At 40.5% G+C, this 19,483-nt stretch overlaps 1 protein-coding gene across 1 annotated transcript in view; it reads right to left on the reverse strand.

Annotated features, from left to right (window-relative positions):
• Positions 1-19,477, reverse strand: part of AFG2A (AAA ATPase AFG2A) — a 60,166-nt gene extending 40,689 nt beyond the window's left edge. Inside the window, exon 1 of the mRNA XM_085863010.1 lies at positions 19,423-19,477. The gene's annotated coding sequence lies outside the window, so the exon portion shown is untranslated. The remainder of the gene's footprint in view (positions 1-19,422) is intronic.
• Between the last annotated feature and the right edge of the window lie 6 nt (positions 19,478-19,483).

Here is a 19,483-nt window from a genome sequence, read left to right on the forward strand (position 1 = left end):
GATGATAACTGCAAATTTTTACTTCGCTATATTAAGCAGTTCCAGAGAAAATATTATTTAATATTTTTCTTAAAACCAACATGGCTGCCAAACCCTGGGCCCGATCCTGTTGAAATTTCAAACCCACATTCCGCATGAGTGGTGCACCATAACGGTGATGTTTCACATTTATTGATGTAGTAGTTCCAGAGTAAACATTAATTAATATTTTTCCTTCAATCCACTATGGCTGCCAAACGTTGCATCGTACCTCAAAAAGGGGTGAGAACTTTTTATTCGTCTTGGAGAGGCGGTCATAGTGGTGGATTTCGCCTGGATCTGTTCAGTCGTTTCAGAGAAAAAGACGTTTAAAGATATTATTTTTCAATCCAAGATGGCCGCCAAACCATGTGACCGATCAAGAAGAAATTAACAAACTTGAGAAAGGATCTCATGGGGAATATATCTGTGAAGTTTCGTCTTAATCTGTCTTGCCCTTCTGGAGAAGAAGATTTTTAAAATTTATTCATTTTCAATCCAAGATGGCTGCCGAACCTTGTGACCTATGTTATCATAAATTTAAATTCTGCTTTCCATCGTCGACCCGAACAAGTGTGTGAAGTTTCGTGAAAATCGGATAAGGTCTATTTTTCTATCCAAGATGGCCGCCAAACCATGTGACTTCTGAGGTAAAAATTTTTTTTACCATGTATGCAGACTTGAGGGTGGAAGGCAATTGCAAATTTTCGCTTCGATGGCTTATGAAATACCAGAGAAAACATTATTTAATATTTTTCTTAAATCCAACATGGCGGCCAAACCATGTGACCTATCACTTTGAAATTAACAAACTTGCATCGCATACATGTCCCGAATATAGTTGTGAAATCTCGCCTTCATGGGACCAGCGCTTCTGGAGAAGAAGATGTTTGAAGGTTTTAGGGTTTTTTCAAGATGGCCGCCAAACCATGTGACGTATCAACAACAAATTAACAAACTTGAAAGAGGACATCAGGGGGAATGTACGTGTAAAGTTTCGCCTTAATCTGTCCAGCCCTTCTGGAGAAGAAGATTTTTTTTTAAAAAACACTAAAAAACAAGATGGCGGCCGAATTACGTCATCGATGACGTCAAGAAAAACATTTTCCGCAGCAATTTTAGGCGTAGATGATGCTCAGAATTTTTCAGATTTTTCCTATATGGCGTTCTACTTGACGAATTTTCACTGGAATATCGCTTCACCTATGACGTCACGAAAAATCACACGTGTTCCCCATAGGGAGCTTAGTAAAATGTATCAAGCGAAAAAATTTTCCATTGCACGGTTTCCGAGATACAGATGTCCAAAGTTTATCGCTTTTTTCAAGATGGCGACCGTACCACGTGACCAATGACGTCATAATTATAACGTGATTGTGCTATCAAAAAAGATACATACTGTGGTGAAAATTTTGTGTCGATCGGACTTAGTATCCCAGAGAAAATGGTTTTTAAAGCGAAAAAGGGTGCAAAATGCCGGCGGAAAAAGAAAAATAATAATAATAACTAGAACTGCCACTTTATAACTGCTGGCAGTGATGACCGGGTACCCAGAAGTGCCTTTGACACAACTGATAAAACATGAGACTTAAATCATCGTCGCAAAGTTTTGCATTGATAGGATAAGCGGTGCCAGAGAAAACATTATTTAATGGTGATACAAACACAGGCCTGCTTCGAGACGGCGCGGAACAGACGAGTTACGAACCTGGCAGCACAAAACGTTCAATTTCGTTATTACTGGCGACCAGATTCAAATAATTAAATAATTCTGGCTGCCAAACCGTGTGACCGATCAGGTTGAAATTTTAAACCTTTGTTTCGCATGTCGGCTAAATTACAAATGTGAAGTTTTGCATATATAGAAGCAGTGGTTCCAGAGTAAACATTAATTAATATTTATCCTTCAATCTAAGATGGCGGCCAAACTATGTGACTTGTGACCTGATAATTTTTACCATGTATGCAGATATGATGGAGGATGACAGACGCAAATTTTCGCTTCGATAGGTTAAGCAGTTCCAGAGAAAACATTATTTAATATTTTTCTTAAATTCAACATGGCTGCCAAACCATGTGACCTATCAATTAGAAATTAACAAACTTGTATTCACTACTCATGTGCAATAGGGGTGTGAAGTTTCCCCTTGATCAGATCAGGTGTTCTGGAGAAGAAGATGTTTGAAGGTTTTAAGGTAAATTCAAGATGGCCGCCAAACCATGTGACCAATCAAGAACAAATTAACAAACTTGAGAAAGGACCTCATGCGGAATATATCTGTGAAGTTTCGGCTTAATCTGTCTTGCCCATCTGGAGAAGAAGATTTTTTAAATTTATTCATTTTCAATCCAAGATGGCTGACGAACCATGTGACCTATGGCATCACAAATTTAGATTCTGCTTCCAACTGGGTATTGGAACACGTTTGTGAAGTTTCGTGTTAATCGGTAAAGGTGCGTTTTTCTATCCAAGATGGCCGCCAAACCATGTGACGTGTGACGTCATAATTTTTACCATGCGTGCATTCTGCCTGCTAGATGATAATTACAAAGTTTCGATTCGTTTGGTTAAGCGGTTCCAGAGAAAACATTATTTAATATTTTTCTTAAATCCAAGATGGCGGCCAAACCATGTGACTTATCAATTCGAAATTAACAAACTTATATCGCCTTCCTGTCCCGAATATAGTTCTGAAATCTCCCCTTCATTGGGCCAACGCTTCTGGAGAAGAAGATGTTTGAAGGTTTTCGGGTTTTTTCAAGATGGCCGCCAAACCATGTGACCGATCAAGAACAAATTAACAAACTTGAGAAAGGACCTCATGGGGAATATATGTGTGAAGTTTCGTCTTCATCTGTCTTGCCCTTCTGGAGAAGAAGATTTTTAAAATTTATTCATTTTCAATCCAAGATGGCTGCCGAACCTTGTGACCTATGATATCATAAATTTAAATTCTGCTTTCCCTCGTCGACCCGAACAACTGTGTGAAGTTTCGTGTAAATCGGATAAGGTCTATTTTTCTATCCAAGATGGCCGCCAAACCATGTGACTTCTGAGGTAAAAATTTTTACCATGTATGCAGACTTGAGGGAGGAAGGCACTTGCAAGTTTTCGCTTCGATGGCTTGTGATATTCCAGAGAAAACATTATTTAATATTTTTCTTAAATCCAACACGGCGGTCCAACCATGCGACCAATCACTTAGAAATTAACAAACTTGCATCGCATACATGTCCCGAATATAGTTCTGAAATCGCGCCTTCATTGGCCCAGCGCTTCTGGAGAAGAAGATGTTTGAAGGTTTTAGGGTTTTTTCAAGATGGCCGCCAAACCATGTGACGTATCAACAACAAATTAACAAACTTGAAAGAGGACCTCAGGGGGAATGTGTGTGTAAAGTTTCGCCTTAATCTGCCTAGCCCTTCTGGAGAAGAAGATTTTTAAAAAAAAACACTAAAAAACAAGATGGCGGCCGAATTACGTCATCGATGACGTCAAAAAAAACATTTTTGACGATGAATTTTGATGTAGATGACGCTCAGAATTTTTCAGATTTTTCCTATATGGCGTTCTACTTGACGAATTTTCACCGGTATATCGCTTCACCTATGACGTCACGAAAACTCACACGTGTTCCCCATAGGGAGCTTAGTAAAATGTATCAAACGAAAAATTTTTCCATTGCACGGTTTCCGAGATACAGATGTCCAAAGTTTAGCGCTTTTTTCAAGATGGCGACCGTACCACGTGACCAATGACGTCATAATTATAACGTGATTGTGCTATCAAAAAAGATACATACTATGGTGAAAATTTCCTGTCGATCGGACTTAGTGTTCCAGAGAAAATGATTTTTAAAGCGAAAAAGGGTGCAAAATGCCGGCGGAAAAATAATAATAATAATAATAATGCGTAATAATAATAATAATAAACAGAAGGAAAACAATAGGGTACCCTGTACTCACAGGGTACCCTAATAATAATAAACAGAAGAAAAACAATAGGGTACCCTGTACTCACAGGGTACCCTAATAATGCGTAATAATAAACAGAAGAAAAACAATAGGGTACCCTGTACTCACAGGGTACCCTAACTAGAACTGCCACTTTATAACTGCTGGCAGTGATGACCGGGTACCCAGTCCGTCCGCCTTTGACACAACTGACACAACGTGAGACTTAAATCATAGTCGCAAAGTTTCGCATTTATCGGATAAGCGGTGCCAGAGAAAACATTAGTTAATGGTGATACAAACACAGGCCTGCTTCGAGACGGCGCGGAACAGACGAGTTACGAACCGGGCAGCATAAAGCGTTCAATTTCCTTATTACTGGCGACCAGATTCAAATAATTAAATAATTCTGGCTGCCAAACCACGTGGCCGATCAGGTTGAAATTTTAAACTTTTGTTTCACATGTAGCCTAAATTATAAATATGAAGTTTCGCATATATAGAAGTAGTGGTTCCAGAGTAAACATGAATTAATATTTATCCTTCAATCTAAGATGGCGGCCAAACCATGTGACTTGTGACCTCATAATTTTTACCATGTATGCAGATATCAGGAAGGATGACAGACGCAAATTTTCGCTTCGATAGGTTAAGCAGTTCCAGAGAAAACATTATTTAATATTTTTCTTAAATTCAACATGGCTGCCAAACCATGTGACCTATCAATTAGAAATTAACAAACTTGTATTCCCTACTCATGTGCAATAGGGGTGTGAAGTTTCCCCTTGATCAGATTAGGTGTTCTGGAGAAGAAGATGTTTGAAGGTTTTAAGGTAAATTCAAGATGGCCGCCAAACCATGTGACCAATCAAGAACAAATTAACAAACTTGAGAAAGGACCTCATGGGGAATATATGTGTGAAGTTTCGGCTTAATCTGTCTTGCCTTTCTGGAGAAGAAGATTTTTAAAATTTATTCATTTTCAATCCAAGATGGCTGACGAACCATGTGACCTATGACATCAGAAATTTACATTCTGCTTCCAACTGGGTATTGGAACACGTTTGTAAAGTTTCGTGTTAATCGGTAAAGGTGCGTTTTTCTATCCAAGATGGCCGCCAAACCGTGTGACGTGTGACATCATAATTTTTACCATGCGTGCATACACGATGGTAGATGATAATTACAAATTTTCGATTCGTTTGGTTCAGCGGTTCCAGAGAAAACATTATTTAATATTTTTCTTAAATCCAAGATGGCGGCCAAACCGTCTAACGTATCAATTCGAAATTAACAAACTTATATCGCCTACGTGTCCCGAATATAGTTCTGAAATCTCCCCTTCATCCGACCAGCGCTTCTGGAGAAGAAGATGTTTGAAGGTTTTAGGGTTTTTTCAAGATGGCCGCCGAACCATGTGACCGATCAAGAACAAATTAACAAACTTGAGAAAGGACCTCATGGGGAATGTATGTGTGAAGTTTCGTCTTCATCTGTCTTGCCCTTCTGGAGAAGAAGATTTTTAAAATTTATTCATTTTCAATCCAAGATGGCTGCCGAACCTTGTGACCTATGATATCATAAATTTAAATTCTGCTTTCCATCGTCGACCCGAACAAGTGTGTGAAGTTTCGTGTAAATCGGATAAAGTCGATTTTTCTATCCAAGATGGCCGCCAAACCATGTGACTTCTGAGGTAAAATTTTTTACCATGTATGCAGACTTGAGGGAGGAAGGCACTTGCAAATTTTCGCTTTGATGGCTTATGAAATACCAGAGAAAACATTATTTAATATTTTTCTTAAATCCAACATGGCGGCCAAACCATGTGACCTATCACTTTGAAATTAACAAACTTGCATCGCATACATGTCACGAATATAGTTCTGAAATCTCGCCTTCATTGGACCAGCGCTTCTGGAGAAGAAGATGTTTGAAGGTTTTAAGGTTTTTTCAAGATGGCCGCCAAACCATGTGACGTATGAACAACAAATTAACAAACTTGAAAGAGGACCTCAGGGGGAATGTGCCTGTAAAGTTTCGCCTCAATCTGCACAGCCGTTCTGGAGAAGAAGATTTTTTAAAAAAACACAAAAAAACAAGATGGCGGCCGAATTACGTCACTGATGACGTCAAAATATTTTTTCTACGATGAATTTTTGTGTAGATGATGCTCAAGAAATTTCAAATTTTTGCCATGTGGCGTTCTACTTGACGAATTTTTACTGGGATACCTCTTCACTGATGACGTCACGAAAAATCACACGTATACCCGAGAGGGAGCTTGTTCAAATGTATCAAGCGAAATTTTTTTACACTAGAAGGTTTCCGAGATACAGAGGTCCAAAGTTGATCTGTTTTTTCAAGATGGCGCCCGTATCACGTGACCTATGACGTCATAATTATCAATTATGTATGCTATCAAAAAAGATACATATCTGGTGAAAATTTTGTGTCGATTGGTCTTACCATTTCTGAGAAAATGGCATTTAAAGCGAAAAAAACTGGAAATTTTGCAAATTTACGGCGGAAGAAAAATAATAATAAAAATAATAATAATAACTAGAACTGCCACTTTATAACTGCTGGCAGTGATGACCGGGTACCCAGTCCGTCCGCCTTTGATACAACATGGGACTTTCTGCAGATGACAGTCGCAAAGTTTGGCATTGAAAGGATAAGCGGTGCCAGAGAAAACATTATTTAATAGTGATACAAACACAGGCCTGCTTCGAGACGGCACGGAACAGATGAGTTACGAACCGGGCAGCACAAAGCATTCAATTTCGTTATTACTGGCTTCCAGATTCAAATAATTAAATAATCCTGGCTCCCAAACCGCATGACCGATCAGGTTGAAATTTTAAACTTTTATTTCGCATGTCACCTGAATTATAAATCTGAAGTTTCGCATATATAGAGGCAGCGGTTCCAGAGTAAACATTAATTAATATTTATCCTTCAATCCAAGATGGCGGCCAAACCATGTGACTTGTGATGTCATAATTTGCACCACGTGTGCAAACACGATGGTGGATGATAACTGCAAATTTTCGCTTCTCCAGGTTAAGCAGTTCCAGAGAAAACATTATTTAATATTTTTCTTAAAACCAACATGGCTGCCAAACCCTGGGCCCGATCGCGTTGAAATTTCAAACCCTCATTCCGCATGAGCGTTCCACCATAAACTTGATGTTTCACATTTATTGATGCAGTAGTTCCAGAGTAAACATTAATTAATATTTTTCCTTCAATCCAATATGGCTGCCAAACGTTGCATCGTACCTCAAAAGGGGGTGGGAACTTTTTATTCGTCATGGAGAGGCGGTCATAGTGGTGGAGTTTCGCCTGGATCTGTTCAGCCGTTTCAGAGAAAAAGACGTTTGAAGATATTGTTTTTCAATCCAAGATGGCTGACGAACCATGTGACCTATGACATCAGAAATGTATATTCTGCTTCCAACTGGGTATTGGAACACGTACGTGAAGTTTCGTGTTAATCGGTAAAGGTGCGTTTTTCAATCCAAGATGGCCGCCAAACCATGTGACGTGTGACATCATAATTTTTACCACGCGTGTATACACAACGGTAGATGATAATTACAAACTTTCGATTCGTTAGGTTAAGCGGTTCCAGAGAAAACATTATTTAATATTTTTCTGAAATCCAAGATGGCGGCCAAACCATGTGACTTATCAATTCGAAATTAACAAACTTATATCGCCTTCCTGTCCCGAATATAGTTCTGAAATCTCCCCTTCATTGGGCCAACGCTTCTGGAGAAGAAGATGTTTGAAGGTTTTCGGGTTTTTCAAGATGGCCGCCAAACCATGTGACCGATCAAAAACAAATTAACAAACTTGAGAAAGGACCTCATGGGGAATATATCTGTGAAGTTTCGTCTTCATCTGTCTTGCCCTTCTGGAGAAGAAGATTTTTAAAATTTATTCATTTTCAATCCAAGATGGCTGCCGAACCTTGTGACCGAGGATATCATGAATTTAAATTCTGCTTTCCATCGTCGACCCGAACAAGTGTGTGAAGTTTTGTGTAAATCGGATAAAGTCTATTTTTCTATCCAAGATGGCCGCCAAACCATGTGACTTCTGAGGTAAGAACTTTTACCATGTATGCAGACTTGAGCGAGGAAGGCACTTGCAAATTTTCGCTTCGATGGCTTATGAAATACCAGAGAAAACTTTATTTAATATTTTTCTTAAATCCAACATGGCGGCCAAACCATGTGACCTATCACTTTGAAATTAACAAACTTGCATCGCATACATGTCACGAATATAGTTCTGAAATCTCGCCTTCATTGGACCAGCGCTTCTGGAGAAGAAGATGTTTGAAGGTTTTAGGGTTTTTTCAAGATGGCCGCCAAACCATGTGACGTATCAACAACAAATTAACAAACTTGAAAGAGGACCTCAGGGGGAATGTGCGTGTAAAGTTTCGCCTTAATCTGCATAGCCGTTCTGGAGAAGAAGATTAAAAAACACTAAAAAACAAGATGGCGGCCGAATTACGTCATCGATGACGTCAAAAAAACATTTTCGTCAGTGATTTTTGGCGTAGATGATGCTCAGAATTTTTCAGATTTTTCCCATATGGCGTTCTACTTGACGAATTTTCACCGGTATATCGCTTCACCTATGACGTCACGAAAAATCACACGTGTTCCCCATAGGGAGCTTAGTAAAATGTATCAAACGAAAATTTTTTCCATTGCACGGTTTCCGAGATACAGATGTCCAAAGTTTATCGCTTTTTTCAAGATGGCGACCGTACCACGTGACCAATGACGTCATAATTATAACGTGATTGTGCTATCAAAAAAGATACATACTATGGTGAAAATTTCCTGTCGATCGGACTTAGTGTTCCAGAGAAAATGATTTTTAAAGCGAAAAAGGGTGCAAAATGCCGGCGGAAGAATAATAATAATAATGCGTAATAATAAACAGAAGAAAAACAATAGGGTACCCTGTACTCACAGGGTACCCTAATAATAAACAGAAGAAAAACAATAGGTTATCCAGTCCATTTGACTGGATACCCTAATAATAAATAAACAGAAGAAAAACAATAGGGTACCCTGTACTCACAGGGTACCCTAACTAGAACTGCCACTTTATAACTGCTGGCAGTGATGACCGGGTACCCAGTCCGCGTCTGCCTTTGACTCAACGTGAGACTTAAATCATAGTCGCAATTTTCGCATTGAAAGGATAAGCGTTGCCAGAGAAAACATTATTTAATAGTGATACAAACACAGGCCTGCTTCGAGAGGGAGCGGAACAGACGAGTTATGAACCGGGCAGCACAAAGCATTCAATTTCGTTATTACTGGCTGCCAAACCACACGACCGATCAGGTTGAAATTTTAAACTTTTGTTTCACATGTAGCCTAAATTATAAATATGAAGTTTCGCATATATAGAAGTAGTGGTTCCAGAGTAAACATGAATTAATATTTATCCTTCAATCTAAGATGGCGGCCAAACCATGTGACTTGTGACCTCATAATTTTTACCATGTATGCAGATATCATGGAGGATGACAGACGCAAATTTTCGCTTCGATAGGTTAAGCAGTTCCAGAGAAAACATTATTTAATATTTTTCTTAAATTCAACATGGCTGCCAAACCATGTGACCTATCAATTAGAAATTAACAAACTTGTATTCCCTACTCATGTGCAATAGGGGTGTGAAGTTTCCCCTTGATCAGATCAGGTGTTCTGGAGAAGAAGATGTTTGAAGGTTTTAAGGTAAATTCAAGATGGCCGCCAAACCATGTGACCAATCAAGAACAAATTAACAAACTTGAGAAAGGACCTCATGGGGAATATATGTGTGAAGTTTCGGCTTAATCTGTCTTGCCTTTCTGGAGAAGAAGATTTTTAAAATTTATTCATTTTCAATCCAAGATGGCTGACGAACCATGTGACCAAACACATCAGAAATTTATATTCTGCTTCCAACTGGGTATTGGAACACGTTTGTAAAGTTTCGTGTTAATCGGTAAAGGTGCGTTTTTCTATCCAAGATGGCCGCCAAACCATGTGACGTGTGATGTCATAATTTTTACCATGCGTGCATACACGATGGTAGATGATAATTAGAAATTTTTGATTCGTTTGGTTCAGCGGTTCCAGAGAAAACATTATTTAATATTTTTCTTAAATCCAAGATGGCGGCCAAACCGTCTAACGTATCAATTCGAAATTAACAAACTTATATCGCCTACGTGTCCCGAATATAGTTCTGAAATCTCCCCTTCATCCGACCAGCGCTTCTGGAGAAGAAGATGTTTGAAGGTTTTAGGGTTTTTTCAAGATGGCCGCCGAACCATGTGACCGATCAAGAACAAATTAACAAACTTGAGAAAGGACCTCATGGGGAATATATGTGTGAAGTTTCGTCTTCATCTGTCTTGCCCTTCTGGAGAAGAAGATTTTTAAAATTTATTCATTTTCAATCCAAGATGGCTGCCGAACCTTGTGACCTATGATATCATAAATTTAAATTCTGCTTTCCATCGTCGACCCGAACAAGTGTGTGAAGTTTCGTGTAAATCGGATAAAGTCTATTTTTCTATCCAAGATGGCCGCCAAACCATGCGACTTCTGAGGTAAAATTTTTTTTACCATGTATGCAGACTTGAGGGAGGAAGGCACTTGCAAATTTTCGCTTTGATGGCTTATGAAATACCAGAGAAAACATTATTTAATATTTTTCTTAAATCCAACATGGCGGCCAAACCATGTGACCTATCACTTAGAAATTAACAAACTTGCATCGCATACATGTCACGAATATACTTGTGAAATCTCGCCTTCATGGGACCAGCGCTTCTGGAGAAGAAGATGTTTGAAGGTTTTAGGGTTTTTTCAAGATGGCCGCCAAACCATGTGACGTATCAACAACAAATTAACAAACTTGAAAGAGGACATCAGGGGGAATGTACTTGTAAAGTTTCGCCTTAATCTGTCCAGCCCTTCTGGAGAAGAAGATTTTTAAAAAAAAACACTAAAAAACAAGATGGCGGCCGAATTACGTCATCGATGACGTCAAGAAAAACATTTTCGTCAGTGATTTTTGGCGTAGATGATGCTCAGAATTTTTCAGATTTTTCCTATATGGCGTTCTACTTGACGAATTTTCACCGGTATATCGCTTCACCTATGACGTCACGAAAAATCACACGTGTTCCCCATATGGAGCTTAGTAAAATGTATCAAACGAAAAATTTTTACATTGCAGGGTTTCTGAGATACAGAGGTCCAAAGTTTATCGTTTTTTTCAAGATGGCGCCCGCACCACATGATCAATGACGTCATAATTATAACGTGATTGTGCTATCAAAAAAGATACATACTGTGGTGAAAATTTTGTGTCGATCGGACTTAGTATCCCAGAGAAAATGGCATTTAAAGCGAAAAAATTTGGAAATTTTGCAAATTTACGGCGGAAGAATAATAATAATAATAATGCGTAATAATAAACAGAAGAAAAACAATAGGGTACCCTGTACTCACAGGGTACCCTAATAAACAGAAGAAAAACAATAGGGTACCCTGTACTCACAGGGTACCCTAATAATAACAAATAAACTTAAGAAAAACAATAGGGTACCCTGTACTGACAGGGTACCCTAATAAAAGATAGCTCCAGCGAACTATACCGCTGAGGTTGTTTGCATTGATCAAATTTTCCCGAAGACTACTTGACTGAATCGGGAATTGATTTTTAATAATTTTTTTTGTCGCCCGATTTTAACGAAACTTGATGCTGCACACCGCAGGAGAATGGTGAGTAAGGTGGCCGTAAAATTTTTTCGCTATCGTGTACCGTTTTGGCTGTATTTCGGGAACATACATACATACATACATACATACATACAAGATGAGAGTTTTAGTTATATATAGATTTGTCCCATTTTATTTTTTGCCATTATTTTATAAAACACCATCAGAGATGCCAACTTTTGGAAATCAGAATTAGGGAGGATTTTCAACCGACACCAAATAATGTGCGCGAAGCGCACATCTCGAGCGCGGAGCGCTCGACCCTTGCGGCGGGGTCCAGGGCCCGCCTTAGGGCCCTGGAAGCTCTGGGGTTCTAGACGCTCTCTAGTGCCCTCTGAGCCCTATTTTGGAGCATTTAACATGTTAAGAATTCCCACTTTTTGAACAAAAAAAGGGGAAAATTGTGCACTTTTTAATGTTACATGTATGTTAATATTAGTAAGTTAGGGGACAATCAAAGATTAACAAAAAGCACAAAAGAAGCAATATTTTTCTTACCTTACTGGCTGGTACTACTGCTGCTTGCTTTTTCCATGGCAGCTTTGCTGAGTGACAGCTGTGTGGCTCTTTTAGCCCTTCTGATTATGTCTTTGCTGTATTCTCTCTGGTAGCAAGGGGTGTTATGAGCTAGTTTTTCAATTAAGAGAGCTTCCAGGGTTTTGACACTCAAATTGGGACGAAATTCAGTATGATTCTTCCGTACAAGACTGAGTGCCCGCTCACATGATGCGTTCGAATGAGGAATGACCAAGATTCCCTTCATCACTTTGCTCAAATTAGGATACTTCTTGGCACCAGTGCAGGGATCTGTGAGCTATGAAATCCGATGCCACTGCTCATCCACTCTCACTGTCTCAGTAGCAATTGTAGCTATGGAGGCGTCTGCCTGGTAGTGAGCGAATTCACTCTCAAGACTGTCTATGTCACTATCACCGCCACTGAACAGACAGGGGAATTTCTTGATGAAAAACTCCACACAGTCAAACCCCACTTCTTGGTGTAGCTTAACATCCAGCACCTGAGCATGCTTGGCTAATTCATCATCTAGCGGCCAGGTTTTGAAGATGTAATTGCAGGCTTTCACATAATATGAGCGAACTGCACTGAAGAAACCTTGGATGTCTGACTCACTCAGAGTGAAGGTGGATTTCTTGAGACTCCTTTGTTCCCTTATATACAGTTTGGCATCATTCCCAATCATGAGGTCCTCATCATTCTTCTGATGATTTCTGTCAGAGAAGGGTACATTTACCAGAGCAACCGATGACACCGATGGTTTCAAAAACCGTACGAAGATATCTTTCAGAAGACCATTCAATTCTCCATGCAGGAGATGAATACAGGGTTCGTCTCTTTGGAGCAGAAGATTCCCCTTCTCAAAAAGCTTGTTAGCATATCGAAGGAAGAAACAATAGAGTTTTGTTTGTGGAGACAAGAACATCCTGTTGACACGTTTTTCTCTAGATTCCTGCACAGTGTTTGAGGAAGATGCGCTTTTAGTTGTAGAACTCGTAGTACACTTAGCCGCAGGGCGATCACACTTGCGTTTACTGCCAGCAGAAGAGGTCAGACTCGTAGTACCAGATCCAATTTTACGTTTGAGGAGAGAGCTTGAGGTAGGTGCAGCCAAGGAAGAAGACCTCTGATTCGAAGGTTTTGCTGAGCTTCTATCAAGTGATTTGGCAAAAGCAGAACTTAACTTGGGTCCTTCTTTGCCTGTAGATGGGACTATCACAGTCTTTCTCGACTCTGAAGGAATCTGCTTTGTAGAACGTGATGAAGGGCCGGTGATGCTCCCTGCTCTCAGCATTGGTTTTGGTGCTGTCCCTGCTGTCTTCTTCGCAGCAGATACTGCAGTGGTAGTGGTGAATGCTGCTCCACGAGTGCTTGATCCTGCAGTGCCAGTACTGGCAGTAGATACAGTGCCGTCCTTCTTGCTCGTTGTTAGAGTCTTGGCTACAGTTGGTTGCATTTTTCTTCGTACTTCTTCTTTGAAGAAGAGGCGAAGTGGCTCCCACTGTTCAATCAGCCTGTCTAGGCACTGACCAAGGGACAGCCACCTTGTTGCGACATGCTTCAGAATCTTGTGTGTCGGGGCATCACAGAGTTCTTGCAGTGCTTTCACTCCTTTGACGCGTTTACTACTTTTGTCCAAGTAGTAGTAAATATCGATGAGAAAGTCATCTAATTCAATGGGTAAGGCCTGAGCCGCCTTCTTGGCCGTATTGTGCATCATATGGCAAGGGCATCCCATGATGTAGCACTCTGGATTTTGTTTGTGGATATAAGCAGCGACTCCTTTGTGCTTGCCCACCATGACAGAGGCATTATCAGCACAAAAGGAAACACAATTTCCCCACGGAATTTTCCTGTCACTGAACTCATGATCAAGCAGTTTGAAAATGTTTTCTCCAGTGGAATCTTGTTTGCACGCAGGCAAACTTAGCAAACCTTGCTTCACAATCCCAGCACTGTTGTCATAGTACGAAATCAGGACAGGATATAGCTGGGCCTCACCACTGTCATTGCTACCGTCTGGAGCTAGGCTAAATGGAGCTAGTCTAGCAATATCGGCAATAGATGAAGCAGTAACATTTGACAACTCACCAATTACACTGGTCAACAACAAATTTGTTGTCTGCATTTTTTAAGCTGATTTAGGACGAATCTGATGCGCTGAATCCAAAACTCATATTAGTTTTGTTCAATCAGGTCAAGTTTTTGAGATATGGCCACATGTCGTTTTTTACATTTTTGTTCACATGTACGCATGTGTGGAGCATTTTAGAAGAAGTTGGTGGGGGTAAAATGTCATGTCAAATAATTGTTTTGATTGGAAATAATTATTTTAATGACAAGAAGTATTCAGGTACGATAGTTCTGGGTGATTATGTCGAAAAGGGATCAGTTTGAAGTCATAAAACCTCAAAATCTTCCAAAAATTAGTGAGGCAAAGCATAAAGTTCGTGGATCAAAACTAAAGTTAATGGGGCAGATTTTGTAATAATGTGATACAAAAAAGTTGTATTTCTTGAAATAACGAACTCTGAAGAATGTACAATACCTACATGCGCCAATTTATGACATGCGCTTCTGCTCAAGCTTGGAGTGCCACAGTACGAACCCAAAGATTGGAGACTGTTCATTGACAGCAGCAAGCGATCACTGAAATGTGTTCTGCTACACAACGGCAACCAGTTTGCCTCTGTACCCATCGCTCACTCGACTACACTGAAGGAGAAGTATGAAGCGGTGAAGTACGTGCTGGAGAAAATTGGTTATGATCAGCATAAGTGGTTTATTTGTGTTGACCTGAAGATGGTGAACTTTTTGTTGGGACAACAGTCTGGCTTCACTAAGTACCCATGTTTTCTGTGCATGTGGGATAGTAGGGACCGTGCTCAGCATTACACGAAGAAGGACTGGCCTGTGCGGGAGGAATTGGTGCCATGCAAAGAAAGGAACGTCATCAACGACCCTCTGGTGGACAGAGACAGAATACTCTTCCCACCGCTGCACATCAAGCTCGGCTTAATCAAGCAGTTCACCAAGGCTCTGGACAAAGATGGTGACTGCTTCACTTACTTGTGCCAGGCTTTTCCAGGATTGACCATGGAGAAGTTGAAAGTTGGCATCTTTGATGGTTCTCAGATCCGTCAGCTCATCAGAGATCCAGAGTTCAAAAACTCAATGAACGAAGTGGAACTGGAAGCGTGGAAGACATTTGTTTTGGTAGTGAAGAACTTTCTTGGCAACAATAAGGCCAGAAACTACGCAGAACTTGTCAACAACATGCTGACTGCTTTCAGAAACCTGGGCTGCAACATGAGCATCAAGATGCACTACCTATTTTCACATATGAACCGGTTTCCTGAGAACCTGGGTTCAATGAGTGACGAGCAGGGGGAGAGATTCCATCAGGACATGAAGGAGATGGAGACCAGGTATCAGGGTCGCTGGGACGCAGTCATGATGGCTGACTACTGTTGGAATCTGAAGAGAGACCTCCCTGCCGCTGAACATTCCAGGAGTTCGAAGAAACGGAAGTTCAAGCCCTGAAGTTTGAACAGTGGTGACGCAACATGCAATTTACTTGTACTTACCTTTATCAATGCCCACCATTCAGATGACAGTAATCGATGTTTCTATCATGTAATCAATAAATGTTGTTGGCAAAACATTTTTTTTCTTTAAAACATGTTTAGGATGATATGTGTTGACAAAAATCAGCTGATAATGCCACAAAAATGTAATTGATTTTGTCACAAGATCTGATTTTTTCAAATCAACTTAGCACAAAAACCTGACCTGATGGAGAGAAACGGATGCCATTTCCTGATTCAGCAGTGCCAGAATACCCTAATTCACTTGTAGAAATCTAGACAACATTCAGAAAGTAAAAAATTGTTGACCAGTGTTCTTTTTTTCTTCTTTGTTCTTGTTCTTTTTTTTTTTCTTTTTTTTTTCTTGCTTTTTGTTCTCGTTTTTTTTTTGTTTTTTTTTGTTCTTGCACATCTTGCACATCTTGCAAGTTTTTGTTCTTGCACATCCATACTTTGAAGCAACTTTTGAATCTGGAAACATCTTTTGACATAGAGGTCCAGCATGATCTGAGACTGATATGGGCAAGTTATGTTCCACAATAAATCCACTAAAGAGAAGTTCCGCTCGGGTAACATCCTCTTCCTCGCTTGTCCCTTGTTTGGTGAAATAATTCAGAAGTGTACCGGTACTCGTGCTCGAAGATCTCTCCTTTGCAATGTCTGTGTGCCGTTTGCTTCCAACGTGCTTCCGAATATCATCGCGACCTCCGTGCTCAACTGAAATATCAACGCTGCATACTGTACAATACGCATGATGAATTCCTCTTTCAGACTTTCGAATACACGGGTATTGGAGACTGTATTCGGTCTTGTACTTCTGAGACCATTTCTTGGTCTTCGTAAGCTTCTTTTCTGCCATTTCGTAATCAACATCGAGGGCTTGAAGCATCGGTAACTTCGAAGTCGATGTTCCACAGCTGCAGCGCGACTCGTAGAACTCTAGCGGCTGTTAAATTAAACACCGCACGGTGGTCCCGACCGCCGGGCTGGTACGGGGCCCAGCTGCATGCAGTGAGCGTATCGCATGCATATACACTGTGCATACATACCGCATGCACTGTATTGCACACATGCCGCATGCACTAAATCTCAGTGCATGATCGCATAAGTGAGATCCAGACCCAATGTTTCGCTGCTCCTCATTTGAATTTGCAATTTTTTACGTACAATTTGGAAGCAGCGAACGTTATGGAGTTACCACATGCTATACGTAGCAGACGATGCTTTTCATTCAATTCTCATACTAGTACATTCTGATTAGTGAACAGTGCAAAAATATCAAAATTTCGGGAGGATAAGGATAGTGATCGTAAGGGCGGGAGTTTGGGTGAATTTTCGGAAGCCTCCCGATGAAATCGGGAGGGTTGGCATTGCTGCACCATGCATTTTTACCCATCAATTTACTGACAGATTTAATCAAAAGACAGCATGTTGTACTTCACAAACATTCTGCTTTATTCACTCTAACATTTTCCATCTGCTTGGATGTCCACCAACATCACCTCCATCAGCCAACTACTACTACTTCTTCTTCCTCGCGGCCACAATTATTCCCACGTTCTTGCGGGGATAGCTGGTGGGGGATGTTTAGCTCAAGTTTTTCACAAACTGGCTGGCTCGGCGTGACATTCGACTCAGGTTAGGGCAAGAATTTGTAATTTGGCCAGGGTTCTGGCAAGAGCTTGCATATTCTTCGTGAAGGATACCATTTGATCTTTAATGTCCACAAACTAATGCCGGCAGACATACTCCCAATTTAATGGCCATTCAAGGGACGGCACACCCATTGATGAATCACCCTGCCTGTGAAACACTGGGATGACAGTTTATAGCGGAGTCAAAATTCAAACCCAGGCTCGACAGCTTAGTGGCAAGTACACATACCTCTAGGCCACCCTACTAGCCCCATTTCACCATGCAATCATCGTTTTCCTTCAACGCAGTGCTTTGTGACAGTCATCCTAAGCACTGGAATGCTTCTGGTTTCACATCTAACTCTGCAATAAGCTTATGTTCCTTGATGAGATGCAACATCTTCCCAGCTCCTGTTCTTTCGTATACAGACCACCTTAACATCGTCTTCTTCCTTTGTACCGATTTCAGCCGCCATTGCACTACCAGCTGGATATGACTGTGCAGGTCAATTTCTCAGTGAAAAATGTTCCTTTTTAAAAAATCAGTAATGTTCCAACACTTCGGTGGAGTAATGGTCAGTGTCTGCTCTGAATCTGGGAGGTCAGTGTGAATCCCGGGAAGTCATACCAAAGACTTTTTAAATGGTACGTGCTGCTTCCTTGCTTGACGATCAGCATTTAAAATGGGTAGAGTACACACACATCGATGGCTCGCCTGCATGTGAATCATTGAGATGACAGTTTATAGCTGGGCTGAGATAGCTTGGAGGGGAGTGTGTGTTCCTCTCGGGCATCCTGCAATCCGTCTTCATCAGCCAATCTTGCTGCTTATATATGGTAGAAAAAAAATTTTCCGCTTCGCTGTGAAGGTGTGTTGTGTGCTTTGGTTTTAACCCTCATTTAAATTGAGTGAAAAGAAACATTTTGAATTATTCTCACTCAGATTTCACCATCACTGTAATGCCAGGGGTGCGATACGATACACATTTACATTGAGAGAATTGGGGTCTTCCCCTCACCCAGAGATGCCACCCTGACAGAAACCATACTGAGGCAACATGCACAATTTGGTTGGATTTGGTTCAGTAGTTTTTAGTTTTTGAAACATAAAGAAACAAACAAACAAACAAATTCACTTTTATAGTGAATTTATATGCAACATATTACTATACATCGAAAGTCCTTAAGGATTGATTTTTTTAAAGTTAGTGCTGTCAAAGTCCGCCTTTGGAATTAACTCCCTCACTCTATTCAATCCCATTCTTCCCTCCAGGCCTTCAAAACAGCTGTTCACCACCACCTCTTATCTTCCCCCATCCAAAACCACAATCTTTTCTACCACTGTTAATCCACCACAAACCCACCTCCTTCAAATTCCCTGCTTTCCTTCCTGAAAGTCCCTGTAATATCTTGTATACCCCATGTTCCTCGCCCCATCCCTCTCCCTTCCACAGATCTCCTAATGTCTCTGTTCGCCACTGTTTTGTCCTTCCCACTCCCACCCCTCTTGTCTCATGCCCCCCCCCCTTGCTGTGTGTTGCATGTTAGCTCTCATACAAGCCTCGACAAGGTATACAAAAAAAAAAGTCAATGACCCCTGCCCCGCACCTCCTTCTCACCTCACCAAAACCACAACATAATAGTGATCCCAATTTAAGAGCAATATTATTACCTTTTGCAGTGTGTTGTAAAATTAAATTCTTCCCTTGCAATCGCCCATTAATCTTTGCTCTTATTAGAAGTTCTTTCACAATCTTACACAAAGTATTCGTCCTGGAAACAAATAGTTGCCAGATTCTGTCCAAACGATCATTTCACTCGAGACCAAAAGCAAGGTCAGTTTATGCATTTTGCTGTTTATAAATGCTCAGGAAATTGTGGTACACGAACGGAACTTACCTTTCTGAAGCTTCTTCAAAGACACGTTTGAGCCGAGCTTCCGATTCCCCATAGAATCTAC

The sequence above is a fragment of the Eptatretus burgeri genome, chromosome 17 (genome assembly GCF_056783735.1).
Source record: "Eptatretus burgeri isolate ZD-2024b chromosome 17, Ebu_testis_v1, whole genome shotgun sequence".
NCBI classification, from domain to species: domain Eukaryota; kingdom Metazoa; phylum Chordata; class Myxini; order Myxiniformes; family Myxinidae; genus Eptatretus; species Eptatretus burgeri.